Source organism: Myotis brandtii, unplaced genomic scaffold (genome assembly GCF_000412655.1).
Source record: "Myotis brandtii unplaced genomic scaffold, ASM41265v1 scaffold113, whole genome shotgun sequence".
In the NCBI taxonomy this organism is placed as follows: domain Eukaryota; kingdom Metazoa; phylum Chordata; class Mammalia; order Chiroptera; family Vespertilionidae; genus Myotis; species Myotis brandtii.
The window spans coordinates 559809-572749 of NW_005353887.1; the positions used below are offsets into that span (position 1 = coordinate 559809).

The following is a 12941-nucleotide window of genomic DNA, read 5'->3' on the forward strand; positions in this document are numbered from 1 at the left end:
GCGATTGTCTTCTGCAAAATTCAAACTGAATGTAATCAGCTATGCAAAAGAGCATGGAAACAGAGCCGCAGGGAGACAATTTGGACCTCCTCCCACTGAGTGTATGATCAGACAGTGGAGAAAACAGGAAGAACAACTCCTTAAGATGCCAAAATAGAAGAAGGCCTTAAAGGGAAAACCAGCAAAATGGGCAAACTTGGAGCAGAGGCTTAAGACTTGGATTATGGAACAGCGCCAGAGTGGCTTATGTGTGTCAACCAAGCTTACTCAATGTCAGGCAAGAATGTTTGCAAGCAAAATGAACATTGTTGATTTTACAGGAAAGACAAAATAGTGCTTCAATTTCATGAGGAGAGAAGGGTTGGCCATGAGAACACAAACAAAGTTAGCTCAGAAAATGCCACCAGTTTATGAGGATGATCTCACATATATAGACAGTGACTCAGAGGACAGCAGTGATATAACAGAAGTTGAAGAAATTGGTATCTCTGGAACTAATAGGGATGAAGAAAGAGCAGTGACACATCAGAGGCTGAATAAAGTGATTTGCTACATAATATCATAGTACTGGTATGTGAACATTACCTGTGGTAATCTATACTAATAAAAGCCTAGATGGCCCTTGCACACGATGTCATCACAAGATGGTCACCACAGATGGCTACCACAAGATGGCCACATGTGCAGAGGAGGTGGGGCCAGGCAGCAGCTCCATGCGGTGAGGCCTGGGGGTCCCATGGCTCCACGCGGTGCAGTGGAGACCGGTCCTGGCGTCTCCGCCACCTCACGTGGAGGAGGTGGGTCGCGGCAGGGGAGGGCAGTTGTGGGCGATTGGGCCAGCAGGGGAGGGCAGTTGGGGGCAATCAGGCCAGCAGGGGAGGGCAGTTGGGGACAATCAGGCCACCAGGGGAGGGCAGTTGGGGACAATCGGGCTGGCAGGGGAACAGTTAGGCATCAATTGGGCCGGCAGGGGAGCGGTTAGGGGGTGATCAGGCTGGCAGGCAGAAGCGGTTAGGGGCAATCAGGCAGGCAGGCAGGCGAGCTGTTAGGAGCCAGTGGTCCCAGATTGTGAGAGCGATGTCCCAGATTGGAGAAGGTGCAGGCTGGACTGAGGGACACCCTCCTCCCCGTGCATGAATTTAGTGCACCAGGCCACTAGTTACTAAATAAAAATGTGTTCCATTTTATGTTTAAAATATTGATTTCTTAATTTTAGGTTGGAAAAGTAGGGGGTGTCTTATTAATGGGGGCATCTTATACACGGAAAAATATGGTATATATGGAGTCAGGTAGGTAATGGATTTATTGGGAGAGATCACTTTGTAAAAAGAGAGAGAAGAAATACCAGCAAGAAAAATTACCATTTCAAGATAGGAAACCTCTTTTCTTTTTGTGTTTATTATCCTCTATTTCCGCTAGTCTCAACTAAGTTCAGGCTCTGGAATTTGATGGCCAGGACTATATTCCTGATTTCATCATTTGTTTATTATGTGACACTGGGTAAATTATTTAATCCCCCTAATTTTTTGTCTCACCATTGGCACAAATTAATAAAATATATCATATAAAGGAATCAAATTTATGCACTGGATATTAGTTGCATTATTCTGAGATCCACTTACTGTGACTACCTTTAAATATCATTATTGTTGCTAGAATTTATCATGCTTTCTTCTTGGTTTAACTCTGGAAACTGGTTAGTCTTATTATGAACAAAATATATCTTCATTCCTTATTGTGATGACCTTCCCTCTCATTTAAAAACTCAATTAACTGGACCAATATGAGTGAGTCACTTTTAAGAAAAGCTATTAAGATGTCCATGTCTTTAATCTGGTTGCTGTGAGGTCAATTATTAGTCATTAAAAATTATTTTTAAGTATGTTAGGAGACTTAAATATTCTTGACTTTAGAGTTTCATCACCAGTAGTTTTTGTTTAAGTTCTTATTATGCCAGTAACAAATCATTAAGCATGGGGTAAACCAATGAGAATTATAAGTAATCCCTTATTTGCTCTTCCTATGAGCATAGTGCAATGTGTACTGGAAGCTCATTTTAGAACATTTTGGGATGCATGATGTATAAAGAATTGCTGCTCCACCAATATAAGCTCCTTTCACAGATGATTCTATTTTGAACTGCCAGTAAATTTTAGTAATGCAGAAAGATTTAATCATGAATAGGATTTCTGGAAATCATTTGCTCATCACAAAAGTGAAGGAGAGTGTATAATCAAGCTCTTCAGGGAGCTACTAGATTATTAACTAATTATGTACAATTGTACACATGAAGTCATTATAATCTTTCATTCTTACTGTAGCCCACCCATGAGAATAAATACTCACTACTATCAAATAGTAGAAACTATATTTTAATACCAATTATTATATCCAAGTCCTCACTTTTGAAATCTTTTTAAACAAAAACACATTATTTGGTGGTTGACTATTATTTTTTTTATAAATTAGAAGGTGTTTTTTTTTTGCAAGTTATAGCAAATTGAGGAACAAATAGGAAAAAAGAAAGATATACTTTTAAGTGTCTAAGGAAAAGAAATGGAGAGGGAGAAAGTACAATGTTTAGTGGTTAGAGATATATATTTTAAAATCTTATATGATGTATATTTAATAACCATAAAGTGGTTTAATTACTGTCATCTACCTTTCTACTATAAGTCATTCTGGCAGTTATATCAATTAATTAATAGGAGGTTAAAATTCATGGAAATATAATATAACCTCTTTAATATGGAAAAGTAGGGGGTGTCTTATTAATGGGGGCATCTTATACACGGAAAAATATGGTATATATGGAGTCAGGTAGGTAATGGATTTATTGGGAGAGATCACTTTGTAAAAAGAGAGAGAAGAAATACCAGCAAGAAAAATTACCATTTCAAGATAGGAAACCTCTTTTCTTTTTGTGTTTATTATCCTCTATTTCCGCTAGTCTCAACTAAGTTCAGGCTCTGGAATTTGATGGCCAGGACTATATTCCTGATTTCATCATTTGTTTATTATGTGACACTGGGTAAATTATTTAATCCCCCTAATTTTTTGTCTCACCATTGGCACAAATTAATAAAATATATCATATAAAGGAATCAAATTTATGCACTGGATATTAGTTGCATTATTCTGAGATCCACTTACTGTGACTACCTTTAAATATCATTATTGTTGCTAGAATTTATCATGCTTTCTTCTTGGTTTAACTCTGGAAACTGGTTAGTCTTATTATGAACAAAATATATCTTCATTCCTTATTGTGATGACCTTCCCTCTCATTTAAAAACTCAATTAACTGGACCAATATGAGTGAGTCACTTTTAAGAAAAGCTATTAAGATGTCCATGTCTTTAATCTGGTTGCTGTGAGGTCAATTATTAGTCATTAAAAATTATTTTTAAGTATGTTAGGAGACTTAAATATTCTTGACTTTAGAGTTTCATCACCAGTAGTTTTTGTTTAAGTTCTTATTATGCCAGTAACAAATCATTAAGCATGGGGTAAACCAATGAGAATTATAAGTAATCCCTTATTTGCTCTTCCTATGAGCATAGTGCAATGTGTACTGGAAGCTCATTTTAGAACATTTTGGGATGCATGATGTATAAAGAATTGCTGCTCCACCAATATAAGCTCCTTTCACAGATGATTCTATTTTGAACTGCCAGTAAATTTTAGTAATGCAGAAAGATTTAATCATGAATAGGATTTCTGGAAATCATTTGCTCATCACAAAAGTGAAGGAGAGTGTATAATCAAGCTCTTCAGGGAGCTACTAGATTATTAACTAATTATGTACAATTGTACACATGAAGTCATTATAATCTTTCATTCTTACTGTAGCCCACCCATGAGAATAAATACTCACTACTATCAAATAGTAGAAACTATATTTTAATACCAATTATTATATCCAAGTCCTCACTTTTGAAATCTTTTTAAACAAAAACACATTATTTGGTGGTTGACTATTATTTTTTTTATAAATTAGAAGGTGTTTTTTTTTTGCAAGTTATAGCAAATTGAGGAACAAATAGGAAAAAAGAAAGATATACTTTTAAGTGTCTAAGGAAAAGAAATGGAGAGGGAGAAAGTACAATGTTTAGTGGTTAGAGATATATATTTTAAAATCTTATATGATGTATATTTAATAACCATAAAGTGGTTTAATTACTGTCATCTACCTTTCTACTATAAGTCATTCTGGCAGTTATATCAATTAATTAATAGGAGGTTAAAATTCATGGAAATATAATATAACCTCTTTAATAGCTACACAGTAAATATTTGTCATATCATTAGTAAAGTATCATATAAGTCCTTTTCCAATCAGAGGTCAATAAACAATAGAAGTTTTAATAAATAATTTTTTGGATAGGAGCTTGTAAAATAATAAATTTACCCTCAAAGAGCAAAAATGAGGACTTACTGTTTACTTATTAGTAGAAACTAACACATACATTTTGCTTGCTAAAAGTTGCACTTAGATAAATTGAAGAGAAAACATTTGCTATGAATATTACTTTAATATTCCTAAGGACTTGAAGTTATTATGTAGACAATATTCAAGGATGGCTTAAATAAACCTTAGCTACCTACACATTAGATGCCTAAATACCTCTTTTACTGAGTACCAACATATGGTCAAAAATGGCCTTTGAAGGATTAGAATTTATAAATGATTTTCCATCCAAAACTGTGGTCTCATATATAATCTCAGTAGTGAACCAAATTCTAGTTCATAGGAAGAATCTGAAGTGTGAATCTCAATACTAATTATGGAGGAGCAGGTAGAGGGTCATATAAGGAAAACAAAGCCAAACATTAGAAGCAATCAGAGATGAGCTCTAATTTGGCAGGTTGTCAGAAATGAGTGGGACAGGAAATAGGCCATTTGACACAAAGTGGGCCTGTAACTGGGTTTTGTGGGCAAGCTGAGGCAAGATATGTGCCTTGGTTATTCTGTTTTACAGAGCTGAAATATTAATTTTCAGGGTGCACCCTATTTTTTTCTTTTTACATATCTAATTAAAAAAATAGGTATTAAAATGGGAGAGTTAGAAGCTATGTAAAAATAATTTTGAGATGAATATAATTAATATCAAACTGGGACTTCAACCTAAAAGCTAAAGATCTGCTCAATGCAGCTCTCAATGGACCCCCAATCATTAAGTCTTCTGCTTTCCCACGGATCTGATATCCCTTGCAGTTTTTGGGGCCATGTGACTAAGTTTTGGTCATAGGATTAGGATAGAAATGATATAAACAATGTTTACCCTTAAAATCATATTTATTCCTCTTCTGTTACTACACAATTTTGAAAGCTAATGTCCCACAATCATTGTTACAAAGTGGAGGAGAACTGGCTTAAGCATATTGGGTTTAGTGTGAATGAGAATAGGCTCTTTTAAAAATTTTTTAAAGAAACTTTTTATTTTGAGGTAATTAGAGACTCACTTGTGGTAAGAAGAAATACAGAGAGATGGCATCTATTCTTTACTCAGTTTCCGCCAATAGTAACATCATACAAAACTACACTGTAATATCACACAGCCAGACTATTGACCTGCCACAACACAATGATCTTAAATTCCTGTTTTACTTATACTTGTGAAACATAGGCCTTTCCTGTATGACCACAGGAATGTGATTTTTAGATTTGAATGCCACTATCTGGGCAAAGAAACAATAAAAAATAAATGGTGCATCAAAAATACCAATGAAAATAGAAAAAGCAGCTCTGATTAAATAATTAAAGCTGAACATTTAAATTTTAATTTCTGATAATTATTAAAAAGGAACACTGTTAGTAATATGAACTTACAAAAATAAAAATAATTCTGTAAAAACAGAAAAATACACATACACAAGAACATTTAATTTGTTATTTACAAGAGACAATATCTTATTTATAGCCAATAGAAATTGAATACTTAAAGAGTGAAAAAACTTAATTTGGGGCTATAATTAAAAATAAAGAGTAGATAAATAGAAACAAAAGTATACAAGAGTAGTTATTTCCCCACAGTATCTTTTTTATGGTACCCCAAAACTGTATGTTATTTTCTTTTATAACTATAATGGAAACAGCATTTTAAAAGAAAATATATCAAAGAATCCCATTATAACTTCAGGTACTCTGTAGAATTCTAAAATAGGAATATTGCCATACTAATGGAGTTTTGATTTCACAATGCGTATGAATAAAAATAAGTTAGATATGTTGTTTGAATGAATTTTGGAAAATTTTGTATGTAACATCTCTACTTTAAAAAGAGGAACTGATAGCCCTACCTGGTTTGGCTCAGTGGATAGAGAGTGTCGGCCTGTGGACTGAAGAGTCCCAGGTTCGATTCTGGTCAAGGGCACATGCCTGGGTTGCAGGCTCAATCCCCAGTAGGGGGTGTGCAGGAGGCAACCAATCAATGACTCTCTCTCATCATTGATGTTTCAATCTCTCTCTCCCTCTTCCTTCCTTTCTGAAATCAATAAAAATATGTTTTTTAAAAAAGAGGAACTGATAGTTAAAATGTATGTAATCTACAAAGGATGTTAAATTTATTTTTAAATACCTGAGGCTATAGCAAACAGAAAGCATTTTTATTTAGTTTATAAATTATGTAATATTTAATTAAGAGCATAAGAACTCTTCACAACTAAATTTTAAATATTTATTTATTTTAATTCAGGGATTCTGGAGAACTGATTTAGAAGTTAAAAAGGTTAGCAGAGTGACTGCAGAATTTACAAGTTGTAAAATTATGTCAAGATGAGTGTGAGTGCCCTTCCTTACAGGCATATTACCAACTACACTGGGTTTTCTTCTAATTATATGGCACTGCTTTAAGTTTATGTACATAAGATCTATCCCTCTGTTTTCCTGATCACAATTTAGGGATGTCCAGTAGAGAATAATATAAGGTAGCACATGCTACTAATCCACAGTAGAGCTAGTAAGTCATTTTTCTGAGCAAGATACTAAGATCTATAAAAAAGACATATCACCTAAACAAATATATATATATGCATGCCAAGCAACCAGAACGACAGAATGACCGGAATGACCAGTCACTATGACGTGCACTGCGGTGGCAAAACATCTCAATCGGGACCTTGATTGGCCCCCCCACATCCTGCGGCCCCTCCTCCCACTGGTCCGGCCCCTGACTGGTCTCCCCATCCTGATTTGGAGGCGGGGCCAACCGGAGGGGACCCCCTACTCCTATTGGGGTGGGGCCAGCTGGTCAACCTCCTGCGGCCCCTCCCTCCAGCTGGCCCAGACCCATCGGCCCCCATCAGGGCAGGCAGGGCTGGCCCCACCTATGCACAAATTCATGCACCAGGCCTCTAGTACATAATAAAGCCTTTAACAAAGAGATACAAAACAGTTTTCCAAACACAGAGAATTTTATGCAAGAAAAATACCATTTATTCATATGATGAACAAAAATTTCTTGATCACTTATTATATGTCAGGTGCTATGAAGAAAAAGAGGTACAGGTAGAACTAACCTGGTGAAGAGAATTAGGTCACATTTACCTGAGAAATCTGCAAGAGAAGAGAGATGAAAAAGCTTGTTTAAAGGTCCCGAGGTGGAGAAGACCTTAGTGTGTATGAGAGAATGATAGGTCAGCTTCAAAAGAAATGAACTGAGATGATGAAGCAGGTTGTATAAGAGGAGGCTTGGATAAAGGGAGGGTCATAACGTACAGGAACAGCTAGGCCAAGATAAACCATAGTTAAGCCCTTCTCGATATGTCTATGAATTAATTATGAGTTACAAAGAGTATGATCATGAAAATTTTGTTTACTATGAAACCAAAAATTTGCTAGGATTATATTGCCTACTTTAAAGCTACTAGTGTGACCACTATGCCAAAGAATAATGTTCCCAAAGAAGAGCTCAAATTATTTCTTCTATTTTCTAATACATTTTTATCTTTTAACAAGTATGTCAATATTGTTTATTTTGTGGATCTCCTTTACAGAGGACTCTGTTTGGCTCTATTTTGAATTGAATGGCCCCTAGTCCAATGGCTGGGATTTCATCTTGGTACAGAATTTCACCACTGAACACTGGTTTCACATATATCCTCCTATTTCTTGGTTCTAGCCTTCATTTTACTAGCAATTTTCTTAGGAAAGGTATTTTGGAGGTAAATTTCCTGGGCCTTTACATATATAAAATAATCTTTATTTTACCCTCACACTGATAGTTTATCTGGGTATAGAATTCTAGGTTAATTATAATACCCCCTGGGAGCTTTGGATATCTTATCCATTATTTTGTATAATCTAGCTTTCTGATGAGGAGTCAGATGCTAGAATTTTCTTTTTCAGGTGACTAAGCTTTCCCTCTTATGCAACCTCATTACATTTTGTTTCTGGTAATTTTACAACCATAAATTTATTTGTTGACTCTGTATTTGGTTGACCTATGAATCTGAACACTGTATCCTTTGCATAAGATACTAAATCTGTTGGGGTATCTTCTTTATTTTATATTATCTCTCATTGTTGTTGTTTATTCCTCTTTTGTTCTATTTTCTAGGAGGACACTTTCTACTTTTGAAGCTCTAAGTCTAAGGAATAATGTTGGTATTTTATTTTTAATTTTTCAGATGTGTTTTTTTATGATTGTTTTATTTTCATAGTTACATGTTTCTTTTTCTTTTCTTTTATTTTTTAATGAATGACTTATCTTCTAGGGTTGTCACAAAAATGTAAGTAAAAGTTTTTTAGTTTTTATCTTTACTTTTTTGTTATTTCTTTTGGACCTTTGTGTTCATATTGCTTTCTAACCTCAAATGTTGGATGATACTTGGTTGTCCATACACATTTAAGGATGAGACAACAAAAACCTGCTGGCGAGCTTTGCATAAGATGGTGAGATAATTTATTGGAAGGGAAAGAGCTTTGATTTTTGGTAGTTGGGAAAGGAACTAGATGTTTTTATTTTGTTTTTGAGGACCCACAAATTTTATAATATAGAGATCTATAAGAACACTTTGTTAGCTGTTTTCAGATGTTTTATTTTCCTTAAAAAAGTAACGTCTCCCCCACCACCTATCAGATATTTTTTTCCCTAGTGTATTAGATTCCTGATACTGTAGATTCTGTTCTCACAGAGTCAGGATCAACCGTTCCAAAAATAGCATTTCAATTAGCATCCTTGTTTATATTTTCATATTTTACTACTGATCTCCTTCAAACCCATACTTTCTAAGTGACATGCTTCTCTGGGTTCTACAGGGCAGGTTATTTCTTTCTCAAGATGCATATCCCTCTGTGTATATAACAAGCTGCCAATGTTCCTCACTGATATTTCTGTTATCACTCTTCCACCCCCTTTCCATCTTCTGGAAATATTAAACTCCCACAGCTGCAAAGTAGACTCAATTGCTTTATTGTGGTTTTGGAGCATCCTTTACAAAGTTCTTTCACTGCCATGTTAATGGGGCCTTATGAGGTTGAGCGCATCTTTAAAAATTGTCTGATCAAACAAAAATTCCTCTAATTTCCATTTCCTTGTAGGAAAACTGACTGAATACTGACAACATTTACTAATGTGGAAAAACAGGAAGAGGAACAGATTTTAGATGAAAGATTACATACACAGAGTTTGTGAAAGACCGAGGTTATATTTCTATCCTCATTAATTCATGCACAAGGCAGGCTTAGACAAACCAAATAAGGAAACAACTAATTAATTTTACCTTTGCAAACACTTTCACAAAAGCAAACAAAAATTCCATGAAAAGTAATGTTTTTTCTTTCCTGTAGTTTAGATTTCATAACTTAATGAAAAATGCCAAATAGCATATGAAAAGGAAGATCAGCAATAGCGTCAGAATTATATTTTTCAGTAAACAACTAAGAAGTGGACTTTAGAAATAATTACTTCAATCCATCAAACAATGTCTGCGCAGCTTCAGGAGCTTGGGAAGAATCGCACTGCTTCTCAAGTATCTAAGGGACATGTGATTGATTTTTGAGGACAAAAGGTTTGGGGACATTGTAATTCATGTGTCCGGAAACAGGTTCCTTCATTAAAACTGCTGGAATTTATTTTGTTGAAATGCATGCCAGGCATTTTATGCTGGCAGAATCTGCTCTGCTTCATTTGTGAGACTGCTTGCATTTTTGTTGTTGTTGTTGTTGTTGTTTTACTTTAAAAACAAGTAAATCTGTAACACCTGGCACCTGTCATGTCAAACTGAAGCTCTGCAAGTGATGGCATTGTGCATGTCTGGGGATCTGCTGCACAAAGTCATGGGGATTCTTTGCTTCTAATTATCTCTAAGTGATGCATGTATGTTCCAGAGTTAGCACTAAGTATCAGAAATGAAGAAAGTGTTTTTCCTTTTCTTTCTCCAATGTGTAACCCATAAAGCAATGCTAGTGAAAACAAAAACAACAAAAAACGTGATATAGAGGAATATGGAACAAGAGGTTCTCACATAAATTTACCATTTCTAAGCTGGCTAAGTTGTCACTGACCGAAATGAATCATGTGTGGGAAAATGAAATACACAAAGGATCAAGCAACCCCTAAAATAAAATTCAAAAGTTAAGCATGAAGCTGACCAGGATGCCTCAGAGGTTGAGCGTTGACCCATGAACCAGGAGATCTGGTTCAATTCCCAGTCAGATTGATCCCCAGTAGGGGGTGTGCAGGAGGCAGCTGGTCAATGATTCTCTCTCATCATTGGTGTCTCTCTCTCTCTCTCCCTCTCCCTCTCTCTCTCTGAAATCAATAAAAAAAATTAAAAAAGAAAAAGATAAGCATGAGGATCTTGTACGGTAGAGGTGAGAGCCTTGGACCCATAGCATGGATTATTTATATCATGGAAAAATAAAATTCCTTAACAAATTCCATTGCATTCCTGATCCCTCTTCCCAATCCATTGGAGACTCTGATGTCAGGTGAAATTCCTTCAAGTAATATTTTCCCATGTTTCTTGCCTATTTAAATAGCGTTTGGTGCTCCCTACTAGAAAGTACGAAAGTAGCAGTGAAAGATGTCAGGAATCTTGCTCCATCCTGGATTTTTATGAATTTTCTTTTTCTCCCAAAACATTAAATCAGTTTGTCCTAAATATATGTTTTTGTCTTCTGTTTAAAAAACTGTTTGTTTTTGTTTTGCTCTATTTGTAAAACCTATTAGTTATCTGCTTCTAAACATCCCACCAACCCATGCTTTTGTTTCAAACACTGTAACACTCCCTGCTCCTTTGGATGCCTTTTTCTACTTTGGGTTCTAGACTCTGCTGGTATTTTGGACATGATTTAGGATCAGATTCTTCCCCAAACACACAGTATAGAATGAGTGGTGCAGGACATTAACTTTTTCTGGTGTCATGTCATCACTTCTATTTGACTCTTTATTGAATGATATTGTTTGACTATTAGTGTATAATCTATCCCTCAAAAATTAGTAATTATAAAAAGACAAAGTTTAAAGTTTTCATTAAAAGATTAAAAAATAAACAACCAAAATATCTAAAACATGGAAAGTATAATGCTATTATTTTTTAAATATGTTTTTGTGCTTAAGATAGTCTTACACTCTTTGTTGACCATGGTTCTGGATATCTGCAGACCCATAATCCTGAGCAAGTAGTACTGCACTATTTAAGCCTTGTTTTTTATCACTTTTTTTGTATATTTGTATTCCCTTTTTATTTTTTTCTCACAATAAATTCAAACTTCATCAAAGTATCTAACATAAAAGTTGAAACCATAAAATACTAGAACAAAACTGGAGGTATATATTTTTTTATTTAATCTCAGAGTGAAGCAGCCTTTCCACGCATGACAAATATAGGAGATAAAGCAATGTGAATGTATAAATAGTTTCCAACTTTAAAGCATATATACACTTAAGCATAAAAATTATATTTTAATAATTATCCTTATAGATATAATTGCTCAAATATGCATATATACATTACATATGTATACTTAGTGTGCATATTATATATATACACACAAACAATTGTAATTCTACATTTACAAATTTTCTCTGCAGATACAATTGCTCAAGTGTATATATATACTTTATATGTGTACATATTTAGATATACATATGTATAGATATCTATGTGTACATGTGTGTATGTATGTATGCACAAACATACATATTTTTTGCACCATAAAAAAAAATAGCAACCAAATGGAAATAGCCCAAATTCATACACTTAGTGTGCATATTATATATATAGACACACACACTTGTAATTCTACATTTACAAATTTTCTCTGTAGATACAATTGCTCAAGTGTATATATACAGATTATATATGTACATATTTAGATATATATGTATAGATATCTATGTGTAGATGTGTGTATGTATGTATACACAAACATACATATTTTTTGCACCATAAAAAAAATAGCAACCAAATGGAAATAGCCCAAATGCCTAAGAATAATAAAAATGTGAACTATGATTTCATCACCTCTATACAATGGGCTATTATATAGCTACTAGAGGCCCGGTGCACAAAACCAAGATGGCAGCATAGGTAAACACCGGAAATTGCTGCCTCGTACAACAACTTCAAAAATACAAATAAAAGACAAAACGGACATCATCCAGAACCACAGGAAGGTTGGCTGAGTAGAAATTCTACAACTAGAAAGAAAGAGAAAAGCACACTGAGACTCAGAGGAGGTGCGGAAGTAAAGTGCAGAGGTACGGAGGTGCACGCAGAAAGGGCTGGCAGCTGAGGACATGGTTGTCTTTTTCAATCGGGAGGGAGTCTCAAGCTCCTGTCTGCTCTGAACTCCAGTTCCAGGCGAGTCTTTGGGGACCCAGACTCATACGGGAGAAACTGGACTGTCTGGCATCGGTCAGAACTCGAGGGCGGCTTTCTCTCAGAGGTGCTTGCAGCAATTACGGGGACACTGAGAAGCGGGGCCTCAT

General features: G+C 35.1%; 1 protein-coding gene and 1 long non-coding RNA gene across 2 annotated transcripts in view; one reads left to right on the plus strand and one right to left on the minus strand.

Annotated features, from left to right (window-relative positions):
- Positions 1-10024, plus strand: part of LOC106727812 — a 10572-nt gene extending 548 nt beyond the window's left edge. Inside the window, exons 2-3 of the long non-coding RNA XR_001364067.1 lie at positions 1230-1234; positions 10015-10024. This is a non-coding gene — a long non-coding RNA (uncharacterized LOC106727812). The remainder of the gene's footprint in view (positions 1-1229; positions 1235-10014) is intronic.
- Positions 1-12941, minus strand: part of LOC102256539 (serine-rich coiled-coil domain-containing protein 1-like) — a 972873-nt gene that overhangs the window by 425976 nt on the left and 533956 nt on the right. The gene's annotated exons all lie outside the window — the stretch shown is intronic.